At 55.2% G+C, this 24,257-nt stretch overlaps 1 protein-coding gene across 4 annotated transcripts in view; it reads left to right on the top strand.

The window, feature by feature from the left end:
- SPSB1 (splA/ryanodine receptor domain and SOCS box containing 1) overlaps positions 1-24,257 on the top strand; it is a 75,033-nt gene that overhangs the window by 25,541 nt on the left and 25,235 nt on the right. Inside the window, exon 1 of one of the 4 annotated variants that reach the window (XM_045381195.3) lies at positions 20,324-20,539. The exons of the other annotated variants lie outside the window; for them this stretch is intronic. The gene's annotated coding sequence lies outside the window, so the exon portion shown is untranslated. Of the gene's footprint in view, positions 1-20,323; positions 20,540-24,257 lie in introns of those variants that run through there. 4 annotated transcript variants of the gene reach the window in all.

The following is a 24,257-nucleotide window of genomic DNA, read 5'->3' as shown; positions in this document are numbered from 1 at the left end:
TGTCTTTACTAAAAATACAAAAAAATTAGCCAGGCGTGGTGGCGCACACCTGTAATCCCAGCTACTCCAGAGGCTGAGGCGGGAGAATCGCTTGAACCTGGGAGGAGGCAGAGGTTGCAGTGAGCCAAGATCATACCACTACACTCTAGCCTGGGCAACAGAGTGAGACTCCATCTCAAAAAAAAAAAAAAAAAAAAAAAAAAAAAAACCCAAAACAACAGCAACAACAACAAAAGAGGAGGTGGGACCAGGGGGGTGGCACAGGGAGGGCACCAAGGCAGGCAGCATTGTGGGCTGCAGGTCAGTGTGTGGACACGTGTGCGCTGCCTTGGCTGTGGCATGTTACTCACCAAGGTGGGGAACACACCCAGCCCTCGAGGGTCAGGTGCTTTGCTTCTCCTCCCTCCTCCCTCCTCCTCCCTCCTCCTCCCTCCTGTAGGATCTCGAAGTACAAGGGTGGGAGGAGGCCCCGAGGCCCTGCTGTCCCCGTGCCCTCCTTGTGGGACTCCTGGGCCCTGTGCTCCCCGCTGAAGTTGAGTGGAGGAGGCGGGGAGCACTTAGGTCAGGCCCTCCGGCCTGCGTGTGCCGTGTCTCATGGTGGCTGATGTTCTGTACCAGGCTGCTATTCCGTTCTGGCTGATGCAGAGGATGCTGCGGGAGGCCAAGCCTGCTCATCTGGCCTGGCCAGATCTGCGACGCAGAGCAGCCCCCAAAGGTCCGCTCCAGTGAAGGGAGGGGACTACAGGGAAGTTGGCCTGGGGTGGCGGGTGACTGGTTCCATGAGTCTTTGGGTGAGCCCTCACATCCACACCTGCTGTTTCTGTGGCCGCTGGAGCTGCTGGCCCAGCCACTCTCCACCTGGCTTCAGGTGGGAGGCAGCCTCCCTGCCTATCCAGCCCCAGACCTCCTGGGAGGACCATAGCTGGCTCCTGAGCTGGCCACCTGCAGGCCTGATCCCCGGGGTCAGAGGCAGGACCCTCACCTTCTCAGAAGGGTGGAGGGGAGTCTGTGCTTCGAACTCACTGGGCCAGGTGTGTGTGCAGCTGCACTCACCTGCTCAGGGCAGGCCGCCAGGGACCCCAGGTGCCCAGGCTTCTGCTTCTCACCGGCCCCACCACCCACTGTAGTTTCTATTTGTCGTCCTCCTAAATTTGCATGGCAGAAACTTCCTTCTACAAATATTTGCAGAGCACCCACTGTGTGCCAAGCATTGTTCTAGGCAGTGGGTTGCAGCTCGACCAAGACAGACTGCAGGGCGGTCATCAGCCATTATTGCCTCTTGGACCAGGACTGTCCTCTGTGTCTGTGTCACCTCCCCCACCCCAGCCAGATGGCTGAAAGCTCCTGGGGACTTTGCTCCTTTCACCTTTCCTCCCCCTGCCCTGCCCCAGGTGTGTGCAGATAGGGGGTAGCCCCATCTCCCCCATTTGATTGGGAGGCCTCTCGAGGGCTGGGAGAAGCCATTTCCCTTGGCGTTCCACAGCACGCTGCTACTGGGATGTTTTGTATATAGTGGCCTCGCTCCGTGCATCTAAGTTATTCCTTGATAGACAGAGGAAGCAAGTAGCCCTCTCTTCCATTTTACGAGTATTTGGAGCAATGGAGCGGGAGAAACTGACTTGCCCCAAATCTCTGATCCTTTTCTAGATGTTGCCCTATCCTGGTGACTTAGGGTCGTGACCGCACCCTGGGCTCGCCTCTCTCGGCTCTGACTGGCCACGACCTTCCTTTTGAAGGTACCTGGAGGGTGGCTCTGTGTTTCTTGCTTCCTGGTGGGGGATTTTTATTTTATGTCACTGGTGGTTTGGAAGCCACAATGTCCTGTACCAGGTTTAGCAGGATGGAGTTAGAGTGAGCTCTGGCCATGAAATGCTGGCCTGATGGGGAGGGGCCAACCACCCCAACCCCCCCCAGGCCCCAGTGGAAGGCCCCCCTCCCCTGCTTAAAATGCTCCTGAGTCCCTGGCTGCCACTCTCCAGGCCAAGGCAGTGGGAGTTGCTCTGCGGGGGATTCTGGCTGGAAAAGGCAGCCGTGTAATTACAGGTACTGGAAATAGTCCTGTTTCCCTTTCAGCCTTTTCCTCCTTCCCCTCCCCCAAAAAGAAAACAACAACCAAAAAATCCCCCAAAAACACAAAGCTGGAAAAAGCTCTTAAACCTTCTTAGTTTAGTCTGCAGAGGCGTCTCAGGCGGTGGGCCTTAAACATTTACATTCTTTGGGCTTAGCTGACTCTTTCAAGCGTCGAGTTTCTGGGTTGATGGCACATCCAGGATGAAGCAAGAACTCCTTACGGAGAAAGCACGTGTGTGTGGTGGAGCTCTAGACGGCCCGATGGCAGGGGGTGGGCGCCGAGCTCCAGGGCCCATTCTTGGGAGAGAGCGGATCCTGTGTGATTTTATGAAACTTGTCCTGACCTGTTATTCATCACCTTGGTGCCTGATAGAGAAGTGTCTCCGCAGTTCTGTTCTCCAGACCTTTACTGAACACTTACTGTGTGCCAGGGATTCCGCTCAGAACACAGAAGAGGGCGTGTGAGAGGCTGATGAGTCAGTGAGGGAGACAGATGCATGGGCAACTTGCTAATGCTATATTTCATCACATCTGAGACCTGTCGACCGTGAGCTTCACCTTTTAAAAAAAAAGAAAATAGTGCTGATTGTCACTGTCATGTGCCCTTGACTCCAGGACCAGGCTGATGGCAGAGATCTTAAGATGTGAATCACATGACTCTGAGTCGCTGGGGGAGGAGGACTCTGAGAGGCTGGGAGACTGGCCGGGGCACTGCAGAGCTCATGGGAGAGGCTCTTCAGTGGCACAAGTATCTCGGGTGGTGCGTTATGGGCAGAGTGGGGCTGGGGAATGTGACAGCAGCAAGATTCATACCCGTAGGTGCCGTTGAGGAGTGATCCTGCTCTGGGCTCTCCAGTCACCTATAACCCTGCAGGGGACAACCACAATGTCTGTTTCACAGATGGACCACAACCATCCCCAGGTGGTGTGTACCTGGGAATCGCACTGGGCAGGTGATGTAAATATGTGCGCTCCTGAGCACCCATCCCAAATAAGGGGCTTGAATAGTTCTTTATTAACGACCCACATTCCCGGGACTTAGCTCCTGGTGATCAAGGCTGGCTTCCTCTTTGTCTTGGACTCATCTCTGTGGCTTCTCTTTAATCAGCACTTAAAAATGCAGCAGGCTGAGTAGTGTACCGGCATCGTCTCCTCTAATCCCCACATCATCCCAGTGAGACAGGGCTATTAACCTCAGTTCGCAGGTGGGGAAACAGAGGTTCAGAAAGTCTCTCAGGTTATAGCCGGTCAGGGCAGAGCTGGGGTTAGAACCAGGGTTGTCAGCTCCAAAGTCCGTGCCTAGCTCTCATTTGTGCATGTTTCAGCAGATTCTCTTTGGTTATTCCTGTCCCGAAAGGCGCCTGCTCACCTGCGCGATCTGTCACCTACTGGGCTCTTGGCCAGAGGCATTTAAAGCCCTAATCTGATGGTTAATTGAGGAGGGATGGCAATCGTGATGAGGGCTCAGGGTTCGTAGCTGATGAGTTTTCTTTCAAGCCCCTGAGAAGTGGCATCGTTGCGGACAGAGGTGGGAGGTGGGCTGGGGAGAAATCTTGGGCCAGATTCTGGGGAGACCGGGACCACCTGCAGGTTCCACTGTGACTGGAATGTTCTGGAGGCTGAGGAGAGCCAGCACCCAAGGTGGCAGGTGTCGGAGAGGGACGGTGACTCGGAGGTTGGGTCTTGCTCTGGCAGGTCTGATGGTCAGCGGGGGCAGGCAGCCCTGACGTGGAGGGAAGCGCCGTTAGGTCACCAGACACCTCGAGCCCGCACCCACCCCACCCGCCCGGACACTCTTCTCAGCCCCTTTCTTTTGTTGTCTGGCTGCGTCAGACGTCTGGGCTCGCAAGGAGGTTCCTGAATGGGCCTTGGAAATAGGTCACTCCCTTCCCGTGCCGCCAGCACTGACCCAGATGTGACCTTCCCCACAGTGACAGTGTCTGGCTGTCACTCTTTGATGCCAGTGGTGGACGGGCCAGGCGGTCGCCCCTCCCCAGCTCCGGCCTTCGCGGACTTTGCCACCTCTGCAACCGCCTGCCGGACATTCCTTCCCGCTGCCATGTTGGAGAGGGGTATCCACAGGGCCTCTGTCCCCGCACTCAGCCTTTTTGCTCTCATGAAGTACCCTGGCTGGGCTGGTGGCTTTGAGTGTCTGGATGAAACATTCTAGTTCCCGCTGAGCCGAGGGGGGCTGTGGCTCCACTGGGCCCCTCTCTGGCCCCAGCCCCTTGGCGGGGCACTCAGCAGTGGATGTGCCCTCCGTGGAGTCGCTGGGGACTTTCCACATCTCCCCCTGGCTGGCTGTGGAGCCTCCCTCAGGGCCCGTTGGCAGAGATCTCAGGGGATCTCAGAGGGTGCTCAGCCTGGCGCTGGGTACCAAGGCTGACCTTGAAGGTCAGAAGTCAGCGGTGGACTGTGCTGCCCTCATGGAGGCCCGGAGCCCTGTCCACAGGCAGGGACTTCATTGAAGCTCAGTGTTTAATCTTTGTGGAATCCAGATGTGAACGAAGCGGAGAAGGGAGAATGGCAGACGCGCCTCCCTGCATGGAGATGGTCTCGAACACATGGCTGCCCGTGCATCTCCAGGCACCGAGAGCCCATGTTGGGCAGATTCTGGGGATTTGGCCTTTGGAGGTCCCCCAGGTGGCTGGTCCTCCAGGCCTCAGTGAGACAGTGCCATTTTGCTGCCAGTTTCCAGGGTGATGAGGAATACATTTCTTCTGCTGTTGCCCATGGACGGCAGGGGCTGCGCCATGTGGTACCTTGGAACCAGGGCCTTCTCCCATCCCTTCCTCTTGGATCCGCCCTCTCGGTGGCCCATGGGAAATTCAGGGGGTCTTTTCCTGCAGGAAGGAGAGCCAGGGTGCAGACCCGGAGGAGGTGGGCCGCTTGCGGGTGACTACCCAAAGCTCTCCTTCACAGCCCAAACTCGGGCTGCGGAACCCTCCTCGGGCCAGCCTGGTTGCTCTGAGCCTGATTGCTCCGTCACGGCCCCACCTTTTTTCCTAGGTTTTTCAGTCCATATCTTTTTTGTGTGTGCCAAAGTGGGGAACCATATTTCTGGTAGATAATCTCGTATTTTTCTCCTCCGGCAAGTGGGCGCCTCTGACGTGGCTGGAATGGGCCCTGGCGGGAGGGACTTTGTCTTTATCACCATGTGGAGCCGGCACGTAGTGGGACTCACAGCTCTTCATGGTATGGATGAATCGTGCTCCGATTAGCCGTTGGTGGTGTGCCATCTGCGGCTCTGCTCTGGTGAGTTCCGCTGCTGTCCTGTGGCTCAGCACGTGGTAGGTCCTCAGGGAGGCTGTGATGAGCGTGGGGGCGTCTGGTGCCTGGGTGCACGTCCCTGGCTGTCCTCCACGGTGTCTGTCTGTGCCCAGCCTCTGGAGGGTCGGCTCGGAGGGCCGTGGGCCCAGGACTCGGTGTGTCTGACGAGGAAACCAGCTTGGGTGGGGAGGGGGAGTCAAGACAAAAGCCTGGTTGTGCCCTCGGAGAAAACCCAAACCTGGGTTTCCCTGAGGCTGAAACTGCCAGTGGCCGGCCTGTCTTGTTCCTATAAAGGGCACTTTGTGTGTGGCTCCTGGCAGGAGGCAGCGGCCAGCCAGCGTCTCCTGGAGCCCAGACTCTCTCTGGGAAGGAGCGCGGCCACCTCCGAGCCACGGCTCACTCTGACAAAAACACTTGTGGCCCTGGACTTCTTAGAGCCGCCACCGGGCCAGACAGTCGTGTTTGGGACAAGTCTGTTCGCCTGGCCGTGGAGCCAGCATGGTCTTGTCGGATCCAGACCAGACACATGCTTTCTTGGAAAACTGAGTGGAGTGGGGGAGCAGGGACACCCGGCTGGTGGATCGGAGGCGCCTGTGAGCAGGTCTGTACTGGGTCTTGCTGCCGCTGCCTCCTGAACGGACAGCTGGTGCGGATGCAGTGGCCGCACTCGGTGGAAGCTGGGACTCCAGAGCTCAGCACGTGGAGTTGGATGAAGCTTCCTCTGCTCTCACTGCAGACTGGGCTTCCCCCAGCCGGGGCGCTGGGCATCCAAGAAGACCTGTACTCTGCCTCCACCAGTGCAGACGGAGAGCTGTCCCTGCTCCCTGGGTCCTCACCAGCCCTGCACTCTAGGGACAGTCTGGGCTGTGTAAGATTGAGCTCTTGCCACCTTTCGGGAGTGAGTTCTCAAGGAATGAGGGGCCTGGAGGGCAGACCTGGGGCAGGAGAGCTTTGGATCCAGTGGGGAAGGTTCCATAGCAGGTCGGGGACAGAGAGATGGATGCCTGCCCATCTCTTTGGGAAGGTGGTGTGGGAAACCCTAGGCCCTGCTTCTATGGGAGTGGCATTTCTGCAGCGCATGGTGGTGTGGGCAGGTGGCACCGTGGAACAGTCAGTCACTCAGCAGGCATGTATTGAGCACTTACTCTGTGCCAGGCACTGTGCCAGGCCCTGAGGCACAGTGTGAGCAAGACTGAGTTCCAGCCCCTGTGTTCTCATAGGGGGACAGGTCTTGAGCAGATAACCAAGTGAACACCATTGTGAAGTTCCATGGGGAAGCTCAGAGCGTGGCACGGGGGCAGAGGACGTTTGCCATTTGGGCAGGATGGCTGAGAAAGGCCTCGGTGACGTGGTGACCTCAGAGCAGAGCCGTGAGGGAAGTGGGGGAACGGCCACCTGGGGCCTCAGGCCCAGTGTGCCCAGAGCCAGGCAGAGGACTTGGGAAGTCAGAGATCCTGAGGCAGGAGCTTGTCAGGCGCCAGGAACAGCCAGAAGACCAGTGGGGCAGGCGGGAGAGAATGGGGGAAGGAGGTGACAGAGTGTCCTGGGTCCTGGCCAGGAGGAGTGTGGGCTCCACGAGGTCACAGTGACCTGTCCCACTCCACCTCTGCATGTCCCTTAGTCCATCTGTCCCTAGGAGGGTGGCTGGGCCGGCCGCCGTGTGGGAAGGTCAGGTGGAATGCTCTCGGTGAGGCTGAATTTAGTCTTCCCTGCCTTTCTTTGGTTGGGCTTTGGCGCTCATGAGAAGACTTCTTGAAGAACAAAGAACCATCCCCTGGGACTCTTGGAAAGGTCAGCACCACCCCCAGGCCTGGGCAGGTTGCTTTTCTGATCCTCACTCTCCCTGTGCACTGGAGGTAGAGACACCGAGGGGCCACTCAGACTGGGCCTCATGGAAGCTCTTGGAGTCTCTGCAGGGGCCACAGAAAAGTCAGTGGGTGGTGTTGGAGGGGTCACCTCACACTGCCTGGGCACCGTGGCTAAAGGCGTGACCGGAGGGAATGGGGAGGTAGGAGGTTCACCTCGAGACCGCCAGGATCACGTCTGCATGTGGCCGAATGTTCCCCCTGGTGGACTGGTCAGGGAGGGTTGGGTGGGCTCCGAGTGGGACGTGGGGTGTGAGTCTGAGAGCGCCAAGAAGCTGGGGGACCAGAGGCCTTGCTGTGGCTCCTGTGCCACCTTCCAGAAGGAAGCCACTGAGGCTGAGCCACCCTTGGTCAGCTGCCTCCAGAGAAAAACAGCAGCCTGACCATCCACCGTCTTTCCTCCCCCTGGCCGAGCAGAAATGGCAAGCCCGCCGCTGCTGAGGGGCCTTCCTCATTCCTGCAGTTTAGTCTGTGTTGGTTTAATCGGAAAGGCTTATTGCCTCTGAGTCAAAACACAAAAATCCCCGTGGATGCAGCAGGGTGTTTGCTGCCAAGGGAGCAGCTGGCGCCTTTTTTAGGTGGAGGGGGGGACCCTAACCCCTTCTTTCCTGCTTGCCGCCCTTTTCCAGTCTTCCAGATTGGAAAGGCACCTGGGTCCCGAGAACCCCAGCCTCCTTGCACCTGGGGGTCTTGGCTTAGGGGCAGGTGCTCGGGGCAGGGCATTGGGATGGTTCCTCATTCTTAGATGCGTCTGCTGTCATTTCCTGGGGAAGAGACTAGCACAACCCCCAATGCCCATGGGCAGCACGTCCTAGGGGGTCCCAGGATGGTCCTCTAAGCCCACGGCCTCCGGAGCGGCCACTCACAGGATGATCCACCCAAGTGTGGGCAGCTATTTTTATCTCATCCAGTTTCATTTCTATTTTGGGGATGTGTGTTTTGTAACGTATATAATCTATTGATACAGAAGCATGTGAGTATCATGTATGCGTGAGTATCACGTATGCATGGGTATGTATGTCTTTGGCGGGTACACGCTTAAAAGTCGATCGCCAGGCAAGTGCATAACTGAAGCAGGATAGTAGCTTCTGGAAATGAGGTTCTGGGATGTAAAGGGAAGGGGGTGTCACCGGGGGCCCAGGAAAGGCTGCGCCATGGGGAATGCACCTTACGAGGCAGAGCGGGCAGACCGGGAGGGTAGGGTTGGGCATGAGCTGGGCAGATGGCAGGATCTGAGTGCTTGTCTGTGCTTGGGGAGCAGCTGGCCACCCCAGTGCACCAGGATGCAGGCACCTGAGCCAGTAGGACAGAGTCTTGGGGGAGTTTGGGGGAGAGATTTGACCCGTTTCTTCACCATTTCCTAAGGCCTCAACCAAGGGTCAGCAAAAGGGCCAGATGGTAACGATTTAGGCTTTGTAGACCATATGGTGTCTGCCGCAACTACTCAAGTCTATTTGTAGCGTGAAAGCAGCCACAGACAACACGTAAGCCCGGCCGTGTGCCAGTCAAAGCTTCACTTCCAGAAGTAGACGGTGGGCCACATTTGGCCCCTGGGCATCATTTGCCCAACTCTGGTCTAGATTTAAGAGGACGGGCCCTAACGGGGCCCAGGACCAGCCTCAGTTTCTCACCAGAGTGCAAGCCCCTGACCTGGGATTGGTGAATGGGGGGCTCCAGTCACACTTGCTCTTTGGGAGGATTTGGGGGCTGTGGCGTGGATGTTTCAGAGAGTTCGCTTAGCTGGAGCAGGTGATGAACGGCCCCATACCTCACACCGGAAACATCTCAGTTCTGCCGCGCACCTTCGTGCCCCCTTCTTTAGAGCCAGACGAACGTGGCTGTCTGAAGGATTCAGTACAGGGGCTGAGGGAGGAGGCAGGGCCGGCCCATCAATAGAATCTCGAAGCAGCTGAGCCCAAAGACATCTGGAGGTCCTCCAAACTGTCATCCTTCATGATGTTGTGCAAAGATGTACTCTGGGAAGAATGTCCCATTTCTTCAAGTTTGGAAACCGCTAGAGTTCAACAGAACCCTTGCGTTTCTGTGCTGCAGGACTTCTCAGAGCCTTTAAGATGCTGATGGGTTTAGGACTCTTTAGGAGGGATGTGATGTTTTCCCAGCTCAGATATGATTTCAGGTGCCTTAAGAATCTGTCAAGGCCACTTCGGGGAAGAGCTGGTTTCTTTCAGTGCTCCGTTTTATAAACAGGGACTCTAAGGCCCGAGAGGTAAACGTCTTATTCGGGGTAACCCAGAGGCTGATGAGCGCGTTGGGATGAGCACCGAGCTCCAGCTCACTACCTCCCTTCTGGCCTGGGAGAGCCGTGGAGCTGACACAGGGCCACAGGTGTCGGGTCCTAGGTGGTGCTTCTGGGCATGTGAAGTTGGTTTTGTCCCAGGAATACCCTGCATCTTTTCAGCTGAAGCTCGCTCTGCATCAGGGCTTCCCAACATGGCACTGTTGACACAGGGCAGGGGAATTGTCGATGTGAGGCCTGTCGGCATTGCTGGGCGTTTAGCAACATCCCTGGCCCCCACCCACCAGACGCCACCCCAACTTGTGATCCCCACGTGTGTCTCCAGACATTGCCAAATCCCCTGGGGTACACTGGGGTAAGGGAGGGAGGGTAGTAAAATCACCCCGGTTGAAAACCACTGCTCTGCCCTAATAGGGGCGGACCCTACATTTGCTGGAGTTTGCCAGTAAAGGGCAGAAAGACTTGCCAGAACTCTGGCAGATGTGTGGGAGTTCGCTTGGGGGACAGGGTGGCGGGGACGGCCTCCCAAGTGGGAGACTTGAAGATACCTAAGGGCAGTTGTATGAAGCAGCGTGAGGAGCACTGCAGGTGGTTCAGTCTGCACGGGGCCTGAGCGCCGCTGGTTGAGGGGTTTGTGGCTGGGGGGAGATGCAGCTGCAGAGGGAGGAAAGGCGAGATCCTGGACGGGTGGACGGGTGGACAGGTGGACCGGTGGACAGATGGATGGGTGGACGGGCGGACGGGTGGATGGGTGGACAGGTGGATGGGTGGACGGGTGGACAGATGGACAGGTGGACAGATGGACGGGTGGACAGGTGGACGGGTGGACAGGTGGATGGGTAGACAGATGGATGAGTGGACAGGTGGACGGGTGGATGGGTGGACAGGTGGACAGGTGGACGGGTGGACGGGTGGACGGGTGGATGGGTGGACGGGTGGACAGATGGATGGGTGGACGGGTGGATGGGTGGACGGGTGGACAGATGGACGGGTGGACGGGTGGACGGGTGGATGGGTGGACGGGTGGACAGATGGATGGGTGGACGGGTGGATGGGTGGACGGGTGGACAGATGGACGGGTGGATGGGTGGACGGGTGGACAGATGGACGGGTGGATGGGTGGACGGGTGGACAGGTGGATGGGTGGACGGGTGGACAGGTGGATGGGTGGACAGGTGGACAGGTGTGGGTGTCTCGCTCCAGGAACTTCATGCTGAGGGCTGGAGGGCAGTGATGGAGAGGTCAGGGGAGGTGACACACGGTGGTGGGTAGGTCAGGTGAGAGGATCGAGGAAGGGAGTAGGGGAGAGCATTTGGGAAGATGGGCTTGGCCACCCTTCAGAAGTTAGTGCTGGACAGCCTGGCCAACACGGTGAAACCCTGTCTCTACAAAAAAAAAAAAAATGCAAAACTTAGGCATGGTGGCAGGTGCCTGTAGTCCCAGCTACTCAGGAGGTTGAGGCAGGAGAATCCCTTGAACCAGGATGGGGAGGTTGCAGTGAGCTGAGATCGCACCACTGCACTCCAGCCTGGGTGACAGAGTGAGACCTCGTCCCAAAAACAACAACAACAACAACAACAACAAAGAGAAAAGAAAGAAAAAAAGAAAGAAAGAAGTTAGTGCTGGAGCCCAGGAGACCTCCCAGATCTCGTCGTCGGACAGATGGCGGTGGGGCCATGGGGATGGTGGGCTTGGGTATGGAGGTAGAAGAGAACGTTCTGTGGGTAGTGTGACTCTGCAGACCTTTCTTCTCAAAACTTGGATACTATGAGGCCTTTGGAATCTTTTCTGGGACTGATTCCTAGAGTCCAGGGAGAAAATTGCTGTGGATAACAGGACAGCGGGTTCAGAGTGGCCCAGGAGCAGGTGATTGCACGTTTTTGCAAAGAGGAAAAGGGAAACCTGACCATCTGCTGGGTCTCTTACCTCCATTTTGAGGACACAAGGCGTCTCTTCTCACTGTAGTTTGTCCGAGATCAGTGGCGTAAATAATTCCTAGGTGATTGCTCATCTAGAAGAATCTGAATGACCCCTGATACGTACACATAAAGGTGTACCAGGCTGGGCACAGTGGCTCACGCCTGTAATCCCAGCACTTTGGGAGAGTGAGGTGGGCAATCACCTGAGGTCAGGAGTTCGAGAGCAGCCTGGGCAACATGGTGAAACCCCGTCTCTACTAAAAATCCAAAATTAGTCGGGCGTGGTGGTGAATGCCCGTAATCTCTGCTACTCGGGAGGCTGAAGCAGGAGAATCATTTGAACCCGGGAGGCGAATGTTGCAGTGAGCCAAGGTTGTGCCACTGTGCTCCAGCCTGGGCAACAAGAGTGAAACTCCATCTCAAAAAAAAAAAAAAAAATATATATATATATATATATATATGTATCTAATAATAATAATAATAATAATAAAGATTTGCCAGTCTCCTCACTCCTACCACCCCAAGGAAACCACAGTAACGTCCTGCCAGCCAACCTTGTCACGCGGACACACGTATGCCTAACTTCACCTGACACATTTGGGGGAGTATTTTGGGTTTGCCTTTCCTCTTCCCTTCCTCCCCTCCTTTCTCTCTCCCTTCCCAAACTGATGTTAGACTGGAGCATGTCCTTCTGAACTGTTTTTTTAAATCGTGGTAAACTATACAAAAACCTAAAATTTACCATCTTAACCATTTAAGACGTGCAGTTCAGTAGTGTGGAGTACATCGCTGGATCGTGCAATCATCATTCTGAGTTTTTTGAGGGACCACCCTACTGTGTGCAGTGGCTACGCCATTTTGCATTTCCATCCATGATACACAAGGGTTCCAGTTTCTCCACATCCTTGCCAACACTTGTAATTTTCTGTGTCTTTTTTTTACATACTTAAAAAAACCCCATAAATCTTTTGTTGAAGGATGATACACCCAGAATAGTTCCATACCTCCCTGCCTGCACTGACCTGTATGTCTGTATCTTTGGGGATGCCATTATTTTATTAGAATGGGCTCTCCTTTCATATTCTTTCATGATCTTCCTGCTGAATGATTGTGGAAGTGTCTCCAGGCTCACTGATGTGGTTCTACCTCGTCTTTTTTATTGCTGCATAACGACAGTTCATGGTGTAGACATATCAGAGCGGCCTGCCTGAGTGACCTTTGTCAATGACCGTGCACTCGATTTGGAGTGGCAGGAAGTGGCCGCACCTCTGTCATAAACACCTGTTTATGGATCTCCTTCTGCTACTGGTGCTCTTGTTTTTTTGTTTGTTTGTTTGTTTTTGTTTGTTTGTTTTTTGAGACGGAGTCTCGCTCTGTCCCCCAGGCTGGAGTGCGGTGGCGCGATCTCGGCTCACTGCAAACTCAGCCTCCCAGGTTCATGCCATTCTCCTGCCTCAGCCTCCCGAGTAGCTGGGACTATAGGCACCCACCACCACGCCTGGCTAATTTTTTGTATTTTTATAGAGACGGGGTTTCACTGTGTTAGCCAGGATGGTCTCGATTCCTGACCTCGCGATCCACCCGCCTCAGGCTCCCAAAGTGCTGGGATTACAGGCGTGAGCCACTGCACCTGGCCTTTTTTTTGTTTTTTTTTTTTTGTTTTTTTTTTGAGACGGACTTTCGCTCTTGTTGCCCAGGCTGGAGTACAGTGGTACGATCTCGGCTCACTGCAACCTCTGCCTCCCAGGTTCAAGCGATTCTCTGGCCTGTGTCTCCCGAGTAGCTGGGATTACAGGCGTGCGCCACCATGCCTGGCTAATTTTTTGTATTTTTAGTAGAAACGGGGTTTCATCATGTTGGCCAGGCTGGTCTCGAACTCTTGACCTCAGGTGATCCACTGCCTTGGCCTCCCAAACTGCTGGGATTACAGGCGTGAGTCACCGTGGCCAACCGGCACTCTTGTTCTTATGGGTTCATGCACCAGGGGTGGAATTGTTGGATCAGTTGCCCGTTCATTTCCCCGAAGATACTGGATTCAGATCCCACCAGCCACGTTGGTACTTGCTTTCCGCTTCCTGTAGACAGGAGGCACCATCTCTGTATTGACTCTGTAGCAATCTGGAGGGTGCAACATGCGATCTCATTACTGCTTTTCTTTTATGTCCCTTTGTCTCCTTGGGAGGTTGAGCTTCTTTTCCTGCAAGTTTACTTACTGTTTGCATTTACTTTTTCTCTGTATTGTCTGTTCCAGTCCTCTGGCTGTTTGACTATTGTGTAATAAAAGGACCGAAAACAAATGTGCCAAACTGTTGACAGTTTGTTTTGAGTGTTGAAAATATGTGACTCTTTTGTACATCTTTGAATTACAGATTTTCAAAATTTAAAAAAGCCTTGGCCAGGCGAGGTGGCTGATGCCTATAAATCCCAGCACTTTGGGAGGCCAAGGCGGGAGGATTGCTTGAGGCCAGAAGTTTGAGAATAGCCTGGGCAACATAGTGAGACCCCATCTCTACCCCCCCCCCAAAAAAAAGTCTCAATGGGAGCGTTTTAGGAAGATCTGTTTGAGTGGGCTGAGATCTAAGGGACTTGGAGACTCTTGCAGTGGCCTTGCAAGCGATGACTTAAGCCGTGAGAGTGAAGGTGGGAGTGAGCAATTATGGGGGGAGCAATTTACAACGTTCGGTGCTAATGTGGAAAGCCAAGAAGAGGAGGAATCGAGGGAGACGAGGGGTTTGAATCTGGGTGAACTGGAGGTTGATGATAGAAATTGGCAGCATTGTAGAGGCCAGGAGGGGGCCGTTTGAGTCTACAGGGATGTATGAGTGGAGGCAGGGTCCCCGCTATTTGGGAGCGGTATTTGGTGGACACGTCAAGTTCACAAGCAGACACTCCCTGGCGCCATGAGAGCAAAGGATCCCACGGAGGGAGGCCCTGTGGAGGGAGAGACCCTCCAAAACATCTGTGTGAAAATAGCAGGAAGAACAGGCAGAGGAGCTGGGACAGAACCTTAGAGAGTGACTCACATACTGTCACAAAGCTAGGAGCATTTCAGGCCAAGGGCATGGTGGTATCTTCAGATACAGTTGAGAGGTAGAGAGAGGATGCTTGTTTTTTAGGCCCATTCAATTTATCGATTAGGAGGTCATGATTTTGCAAGAGCATTTTCCCTGCAGTCTAGGCGTGAGGTCAGCTTGCTGCTTCTGCAGCCTGAATGCGTGGAGGGTGACGGAGACCACAGGAAGTGTGGTGGCAGCAGGAGAGGGCATCGGCCGCGGGTGGTCCTGGCCTGGGCCCCATCTTGGGGTCCGTGGCTGAGACTTGGTTTCAGTGCTATCCACCAACAAGTGCTGACTGAGCTCCTGCCCTCATGGGCTGCGTCAGGCACAGCAAACACCCAGGGTCCAAGTATCAGCCTCCCGGGTGCATATTCCACAGAAAAATGGCCAGAAACATGGAACCCACCTTCTTCGGTGAGAATCTTGGTCTGCCCCGTTCAGTGTCTGCTCCCAGAGGGACCAGCACAGCCATGTGTCACTTTCTGGACAGCAGCCCGTCCCCAATTCTTAGCCATCTAGGGCCTGGTCTTATATGCATTTATCTCCTTTTTCAAGTCCACTTCTACTTCCTGCCAATTCTGTCTTCTTGTCAGCTTCTTTTTTTTTTTAAGGCAGAGTCTCACTCTGTCACCCAGGCTGGAGTGCAGTGGTGTGATCTCGGCTCACTGCAACCTCCACCTCCCGGGTTCAGGCGATTCTCCTGCCTCAGCCTCCCAAGTAGCTGGGATTACAGGTACATGCCGCCATGCCCAGCTAATTTTTATATTTTTAGTAGAGACGTGGTTTGGCCATGTTGGGTAGGCTGGTCTTGAACTCTTGACCTCAGGTGATCCGCCCACCTCGGCCTCCCAAAGTGCTGGGATTACAGGCGTGAGCCACCATACCCAGCCCTCCTTGCCAGCTTCCTGAAGTGCCTGCAGTGTGAGCCTGCTGTGAACAGCCTCATCCAGTGTAGGCTGACCCCCAAAGCGGCCCAGGGAAGAGCACAGTCCTTTTTTTTTTTTATTCCAACGGAAAGGAGAAGAGGTTGCCAAAGAGGCCCAAGGAGCCCATGAGCCAAATAAATAGCAACATTCTCCCTCTGCCCAGCTGGTTTTCCTCTCCAGCGTGGCTCCTGGGAAAACAGCTGAAGGTAGAGATGACCTGGCTGTTGACTGGCGTAGAGGCAGGTGGGGCCTGGGCAGGGATGCTCGGCCACATTCCTTCACACTTTTTCACTTTTGTCCCAGTGGCATCAGGACAGAGGGACTCCTTTCATCACCTAATCTCCATATCTCAGGTTTCTGTTTATTTTTATATAAAACAAAGCATTTTTCAATTGTAGCAAATACATGTAACATAAAATTAACGGTTTATTTTATTTATTTTTTGAGACAGAGTCTGTCTCCCAGGCTGGAGTGCAGTGGTGCGATCTCGGCTCATTGCAACTTCCGCCTCCTGGGCTTAAGCAATTCTCCTGCCTCAGCCTCCCGAGTAGCTGGGATTACAGGCACCCGCCACCATGCCTGGCTAATTTTTGTATTTTTAATAGATACAGGGTTGCACCATGTTGGCCAGGCTGGTCTCGAACTCTTGACCTCAGGTGATCCGCCCACCTCAGCCTTCCAAAGTGCTGAGATTACAGGCATGAGCCACCGTGCCTGGCCAATTTTTGTAATTTTAGTAGAGACAGGGTTTCGCCTTGTTGATCAGGCTGGTCTCGAACTTCTGGCCTCAAGTGATCCACCTGTCTCAGCCTCCCAAAGTGCTGGGATTACAGGCGTGAGCCACCATGCCTGGCCAAATTTACCATTTTAAAACCATTTTTAAGAATTCAGTGGCATTAAGTACCTTCATATTGTTGTACAACCATCAGCATTGTCCATCTCCAGAACTTTCTTATCTTCCCCAATGGAAACTCTGTGCCCCATTCCTGACCCCCCATTCCTGCTCCCTGGAGTCCCTGGCAACCACCATTCAACGTTCTGTCTCTATGGATCCGCTTGTCTTAGGTACCTCATGTAAGTGCAGTCATACAGTATTTGTCTTTTTGTGACTGGCTTACTTTACTTCCTATACCGTGTTCAGGAGTCACTCATATAGCATGTATCAAAATGTCCTTCCGTTTTAAGGCTGAGTAATATTTCATCGTGGGGATGGGCCCCATTTTGCTTTTCCGTTCATCTGTCCATGGACACAGGTCGCTTCCACCTTTCGGCCTTTGTGAACAATGCTGCTATGAAGATGGGTGTACAAATACCTGTTCAAGGCCCTGCTTTGCATTTATTTGAGTGAACACCCCGAAGTAGATTTGCTGGGTCATATGGTAATTCTATTTTGAGTTTTTTGAGGAATTGCCATATTGATTTCTACGGGGCCTGTAGAAATTACAATTACAGGCTCACGCCTGTAATCCCTGCACTTTGGGAGGCTGAGGTGGGCAGATCACCTGAGGTCAGGAGTTCAAGACCAGCCTGGCCAACATGGTGAAACGCTGTCTCTACTAAAAATACAAAAATTAACCAGGTGTGGTGGTGAGCACCTGTAATCCCAGTTACTCGGGAGGCTTAGACAGAAGAATCACTTGAACCCAGGAGGCGAAGGTTGCAGTGAGCTGAGATCATACCACTGAACTCCAACCTGGGGTGACAGAGCGAGACTCTGTCTCAAAAAAACCATTGTGGGACTGGGTGCAGTGGCTCACGCCTGTAATCCCAGCACTTCGGGAGGCCAAGGTGGGAGGGTTACTTAGTCCAGGAGTTCAAGACCAGCCTGAGCGAGATCCCATCTCTACAAAAACTCAAAAACTAGCTGAGCGTGGTGGTGCGTGCCTGTAGTCCCAGGTACTTGGGAGGCTGAGGTGGGAAGATCACTTGAGCCCAGAAGGTTGAGGCTGCAGTGAGCCATGATTGCGCCCCTGCACTCCAGCCTGGGCAACAGGGCAGGACCCTGTCGGTGGCAAAAACAAAGAAAGAATGTTGTCGCTCTCTAGTCCCTTGGTCAGTGGCTGGAAGATGATCTTTGGAGTTTCTACCCTCCGAATGTCATGTGCACACAATAGCCACCACCTAATCCATGAATACATATCAAGTACAAGGTACTCAGGGGTGCCTCATGCCAAGGTGTGTAAGCACCCAGCACTGTTTGAGGACCTATTGTGTGCTGGGAACTGTTAGACTCTTCGTGTCTGTTCATTTTCTTCTCTGAGGCTCTCTGCAGTCTTCCAGGGTAGGCGTTTATTGTTCTCATCTCTGTAGGTGAAAAATGAGCAGCGCTCTCTCATGCTGTTGATTTGAAATGTTATTTCTTGGGTTGTTAACTCACTTTGAATTTGCTGTTTACTGAAAACCAATTTTCTAATTTTTCCTCCTGGTTCTTTACTACTTCCCGCAAAGCGAAAGAAAGAAAGAGGAGTGGGGGATCATCTGCCTGTGTGCATTCAAGGAAGAGTCTGGGGCTGGGGCAGGGGCCGGAGGCCACTGCCTGGGTTTACCCGTAGTGCTGGGCTAGTGAGGACGCAACTCCTGGCCGGCTCGGGCAGGTCCCTCACTCTGAGATAATAAAAGGGCATCGGTTGCTGCATTCAGGGAACCACTGCCCTTCGTTGTCTTATCATTAGGTGGTGGAACTGCACTGCTCCCCGGAAAGAGGGGGACACTAGCCCTCCATCTCCATTTATACTTCTTTCTATAGTCTCTGTCCAGAGACCCAGGGGGGTGTGGGTGAGTTTGGGGAAGGAGTCTTCTGACCTGCCACCTCCCCTTCTGGTGCCTGCTGGTCCCCACTGAGGGGCTGCTCTGCAGCGCTGGGGCCTGACTCCCTATCGTGGCACTCAAGGCCCTTGGCATCTGGCTGCAGACCATGTTTCTAGCTCTCCCTGGCATCACTGCCCCAAATGCTCATGACATTCTAAGAAACTCCTCCATCAGTTCTGCTTGTCCCAGTGGAAAGAGATGACGAGGGGCCTACACGAAAGGGGAAGGGGTGCTTTCTGGTCGTTTCCAACTGGTTATCCTGGAAACGGTCCATTTATGTTATCAGCACATCGAAGTCAGGATCTGAGCCTCTAATCCCCGGTATTAGCTCCAACTCAACGGCCTCCCCCTCTGAGGTGGTGTGGAGGGCAGGAGTTGGCTCTGAAGACCCTCTAAGAGGTCAAGGCCGGGGGCTTAGCGGGGGGAAGAGGAGAGGGCTCCTGACACTCAAGGGAGGAGTGTGGCCAGGGCGGGCACCTCACGCCTGGCCAGCCACCTGCCCACCTAGCCAGTGAGACTGTTCACTCGTTTTAACTTTAAGGTCTCCGTGGTTTGGAGACAGGAAGCCCTCTTTGGGGGGATGGGAGAACAGGGCAAGGCTGGGGGTAGGGGAGAGGTGCACCCTAATCTCACACCCCAGCCCTCTGCGGGCTTTTCTCCCCTTCAGCTGTGAGTGCTGTGCCTCCAGCCTTGCGGAGGTGGGGTCCCCACTTAGGTGCCTTTCTGGGGGTGGCACCCACTCAGAGCCTCAGGCCACCCTCCTGATGGGGACACCCTGGCCACTGGGGCCCTGAGCCAACATCCGTGGAGGCTGCAGAGCCACTGGAAAGGATGAACTGCCCTTCTCCCCGCCTCCCTTCATTCTCCTCATGCTCCCCTACTCTGTCTCTGTCTCTCTCCTGGGAGGAGGCCCCATGAAGCCAGGGCAGCTGCCCTAGCCAGAGACAAGCACGGGGAAAAACGTATCTAAGAGTGCCTTTAGGGGCGGGGGGGTAACTTAAGAGAGTGACCTGGTGTCTCTTCCTGTGCAGAAGGGCTATGGATCTGCTGCTAACACTCTGGCCAAGGTCAGCAACCTGTCTCTGAAAAAAGGCAGGGATGGAGATGCTCCCACCTCCTCAGCTGGGGTGCAGGGAAGAGAGAGCATGGCTTGAATTGGTTCCTGGAAGACACTGAGTGCTCAGATGGGGGAGGGGCCAACATCTCTCCCTGCAGGTCCCTTGTCCCCTCCCTCCTCCCCCAAGACGTGGAGACAGGGAGTTGGTAGGGGGTTATCACTCCGCTCTCCCCTACCCCGTTTCTTCAGGCTTCTGCTCAGGGAAACCTGGGACATAGCCAAGACCCCGGCTGTGGGCTCCCTGGGACCCCTTTGTGGGGTGCCCCTGCCCAGGGGAAGACCCTGTCCCCAGGGAGGAGGTTCGTGACTGTCTGGGGGCTCTGAGTGTACTGTGACAGGAGGCAGTTGGGGATCCATGCCCAGGCTATCCTGGCTGTGCCTAAGGCCCCCCAGGACAGCACTTGTGGGGGTCACTGCACCTAAGGCCCCCCAGGACAGCACTTGCTGGGGAGGGCAGGGGGCACAGCCAGATGCTGCCCTGGCCACTCTCCTGCCAGCCCCGGCCTCTCCCAGAAGGAAGTGTACTTTCTCTTTTGCTTGTGAGTTTCTGTTCCATTTCAGGACAAGTTGCCTGGGAACCAGAGAGTTGGCCACGGCTGGAAAAGGGTCTGGGAAGGGAATTGTACCGGCTTCACCTTTGAGTCTGGCCCTGCGGGCAGGGCTGGGGTCTTCAGTGCCGCCTTTTGAGGTCTGAGGGGGGCGTCACTTCCCCCATGTGACTTCATGGCTGTGAAACATGGGTGGCGCGGGCCACAATTCTGCCTTCGCCCCGACTTCCTGGGGGGCGCCCGCCTTGCTCTGCTGTGCTTTCCTGAATGGGATGAGGGGGTCTCCGGGTCTTGGGGAGGGCACAGCAGCCGCAGGACAGGAGTGTGGACACCCTGGCCCCATTCTGGAGAACTCTGGAAAACCTGGCCGATTACCTTGTAATTGTTCCCAGCAGTGAGGAGCAAGTCTGGGCCCGGGAGCGGCCTCCAGTGTTTGTTTTGCCTTCTGGTTCTCCAGGCCAGTGGTAACCAAGGGCCGCTTCCCCTTGGAGACGGTGGAGCTTGCTCGGGCCAGGGCTGACCCAGCCCAGGCAAGGCAGGCCTGGGGACACAGCAGGGAGGCCCCCTACTGCGGGGGCTCCGGAGGTGCTGCCCTCACCCCTCTTCTGTCATTTTTCCCCCAGTGGTGAGGACCTGTGGGGCTTTTCTCCTGGGTCTTTTCCCAGGCACTTGCCTGGAACATTCGAGAACTCCACATCCCCCGGTAGGTATCTGGGACACCATGAGAACGCTCACTGGCCAGCCACATGTGGGTGGTCTCGGGTGGGGCGTGGACTTCAACTAGGACTCAGGGCCGTGACTGACCGCCAGGCCAGGTTCTGGCAGGACCCAGGGTCCTGAGAGAATTCCGGGGCGAGTTTGGAGCCAAAGGAGAGGTGCTCTGAGACGGCGGCAGTGGAGGCCAACCAGGGAAGGCTCCGTGGAGGAGGGGGCACTGGAAGATCCCACACAGATGGGATTCCTGTCAGGTGGGGTTGTTTGAAGTGAAAAGCACGTCGTTATAACTCATGTGGTTCTTAAGAACTAGCAGGGCTGGTGTGGCCACTCGTGTCTAAGGGACCGTTGGAGAAGCTGAGAGGGCCTGTCAGGGGCTTGGAGGGTGGAGAGCGGGGAGCCTGTGAGGAGGGGAGGGGCCTCCAGCAGGGTTGCCCTGACCTCTGTCTTCCCAGACCCCGAGTGATTGACAGCTTCTACAGGGTCTGGGCAAGGGGATCACAGCCTGTTTATGTGCCCCGCCCCCCATTCTTGTGGACCTGGTGGCAGGACAGGGGATGCTGCCTGCTCCTTCCGTGGCACAGGTCAGCCTCTAGATGTGGCTGGTTCAGGTCAGTTGTATTTTAGGATTGACTTGGAGAAGGATGGAAGCCCCTCCGCCTTTTGCTTCTCATGTGTGTTTCCTCCAGCCCCCCACCTCGGGAGGACTCCCACCAACAGCGCTGAACCAGCTGGGCACGCGGGTCACCCAGAGGTCTGGGGCCAGTGCCATTCAGGGCTGGTAGCCCGAGACTCTGCATTTCCAGCAAGATCCTGGGTGATGGTCTGTGGGCTGCCCTAGGGTCACCGGGTGCAGGGCACACAGTGTGACCAGTTCCCTCGCCCCTACAGGAACTGTTCTCAAGAAAGGAGACAGACTGTCCTTAGGCAGGCTCTCACTCCTGTCTGGTTTTCCATTTGGGGGCCTAGAGAAGGGGTGCTGTCAATCAGCAGAGGAGGGGCCTGGTGGGGAGGGCAGGGACACTGGTGTTTGGGGACTGGCCCGAGCCCCGCGGTCTAACTTTCACACGGATTCCTGCCACCGGCCCAGCTGCCGATACAATTAAACCTCAGTGATTCACTGTAGTGCATTTCAAGGCAAGGCGTTGTGTTATGAAAACGTGGGTCCCAGCGGCTTGTTTTGTTGGCAGGTCTTGCTGCCTCAGCAGAAAAGAGGCGCTTTTGATATGGGAACGGAAACTTGGGACCATGTTAGAAATAGTGTGTTCGGCGGAGAGGACGTTGGTCCTCCTCCAGCTGTGGAAACTCCACGCCTGGCGGGAAGACAGCAGCCTGTGGGGCTGGGGAGGGTCCCCACAGCACCTGGGTCTGTGGTCTGAGCCGCCTGTGCTGTGATGTGGCTGGCCTTCCCTGCCACTGAGGGGCGTGGGATGCAACCGTCCCCTGCTCGCCCCTCTGCCTGCAAAGGTAACATGCTGCTGTTTTTTATTTTATGGAAAGTCCAGCTCGCAGAGGAAATACCTTTCTCAAGGCACCCTGTCTGATGTCGCGGAGCAGCTCTGCCCAGCAAGGCGAGCACATGAAATGCACATTTGTAGTCCTCATGTGTACCTGGCCGCGGTGCGGGGAGGCAGAGCAGGAACGGGAGAAGACTGTCTAGCTCAAAAGGCCAGTCCTAGGCTTCAGTTTCCAACACTGGGCTGACTCTGCCGGGACAAGCAAGTGCCTCTGTTCTTGTCTCTTCCTCTTCCGGCCCTGATTGCTGTCCTGGACTAGCCCATTCAATGGATATTGGGCCAATTTCCCTTTTTTCCAGTTCCCCTTTTTTCCCCTTGTGTTTTCAAAATGTGATAAATGGAATAGGCACACCCCAGATCCAAGTTACTTTTCTGAGAAACTTCCCACAGCGCTTAGGTCCTGGCCCTCTGGCGTCAGAACAGAGAAGCAGGGCGCACAAACCCCTCCCCACCAGTACACTGCAGACCTATGCCCAAGCTGCCACCGCTTCCCAAGGGCATGGGGGAGGCACTGGGGGAGAGTTCGGAGATGCGGGCAGAACCACCGCCAGCAGCCCCTTCCCCTGAAGCTTTTGCACTCATTGTTCAAATGATTGGATGTTGCCTGCCTCCCCCCACTAGACAGTAAGCTCCCTGAGGGCAGCAAGTTCTGCCTGTTCTGTGTATCCAGTAGGTGCTTAATACTTTTGGAATGAATTCCAGCCCTGAGGCACATTATTTGGACTTGGGTGTTTTCCCACTGTTCACCAGCTGAACATTGCCAGACCATCTCTCGGGTTGGGTCACTTCTGCCGGTGACATCTTGTCCATGTTGTTTGTTCCTTCCAGTTTCCCCTTGGGGAAGATGTTTTCTAGCAGTTCAGGGGAAGGCCTCTTCTCCCTTCCTGAACACTAACCACGTTGGCCTGTGTTTTTGTTTTTGTTTTTGTTTGTTTGTTTGTTTGTTTTTGAGACAGAGTTTCGTTCTTGTTGCCCAGGCTGGAGTGCATGGTGCAATCTCAGCTCACTGCAACCTCTACCTCCCGGGTTCAAGTGATTCTCCTGCCTCAGCCTCCCAAGTAACTGGAATTACAGGTGTCCGCCACCACGTCCAGCCAATTTTGTATTTTTAGTAGAGATGGGGTTTCTCCATGTTGGTCAGGCTGGTCTCAAACTCCCGACCTCAGGTGATCCGCCCACCTCAGCCTCCCAAAGTGCTGGAATTACAGGTGTGAGCCACCGTGCCCAGCCTAGTTGGCCTGTGTTTTTGAATTGGCCACCTTGTTGAGGCACTTAGGGACTGAGAAACAAAGCAAGGTCTTGAGAAGCTCATTCTAACCTGTCTTAGGGGCTTAACAGATACTTGTGGGATGGATGAGCAAGCAACTCAGCGCACAGGCCTCGGATGGTCGAGTTCTCAGCCGGCTTCCCATGTTCCGTGTGAGCTAGCCTGGCCAGGAGAGGATCCGTGGGCATGGCTGTGCCAGGCCTGTGAGTGATGATCCCTCCACCTGAGAATGAAGAAATGCAGCCCATGAGAAGAGGTTTGCATAGCGACAAGTCCAGAGACCCTGTGATCAGCCTGGGGCACCCCTAGCTGTGGGCAGACACTCCATGGTACAGCTGATAGTGGCGGTCAGGCTCCAGCATCATCCGTGGGAGAGCACGGAGGATCCCGGTGGCTGGGTGATTCCCTGATAGCAGAAGGTAGGGCCTTTGCCAGTTTGGAGCTGCCTCAGGGTGTCAACCTGCTCAGTGAGAAAGTAGGCGCCTAGGAATCCAAACGTTTCTCTCCTGCCTCATCCTGCCTCGTTCCCAGGGTAGGGATCACCCTGACATCGGTTCTCCCATGTCCTCATCCCCCGCCAGCCCGCAGGGTCATCCCCTCCCCAGACCACAGTTTGGGCCCGGGGGTGGAGATGCAGGCACACATCCCGAACTCCAGAGAAACTCGGTCTACAGGTGCTGTCTCGGGGCAGCAAGGGCTGCCAAACCACGGCACTGCACTTTTTCCTTTGGAGAACAGAAAGGGGAGGGGCAGAGGCCTGGCCTGCAGCAATTCTGCTCTCAAAGGCTCTTTACTCCCCACATCTGAGCGTCGTTAACGGTGTCCTTTTGTGTAACTCTGGGCTAACAAGCCCAGTCCAACCAGCCAGGTTGTGCCTCTCTCTGCCCTGCACCCCCATCCACACCCACCCCCTGTCCATGTGG

This window comes from Macaca fascicularis, chromosome 1 (assembly GCF_037993035.2).
Source record: "Macaca fascicularis isolate 582-1 chromosome 1, T2T-MFA8v1.1".
Taxonomy (NCBI): Eukaryota; Metazoa; Chordata; class Mammalia; order Primates; family Cercopithecidae; genus Macaca; species Macaca fascicularis.
The sequence above is the reverse complement of the archived record's forward strand: the minus strand, read 5'-3'. Positions and strand labels throughout refer to the sequence as shown.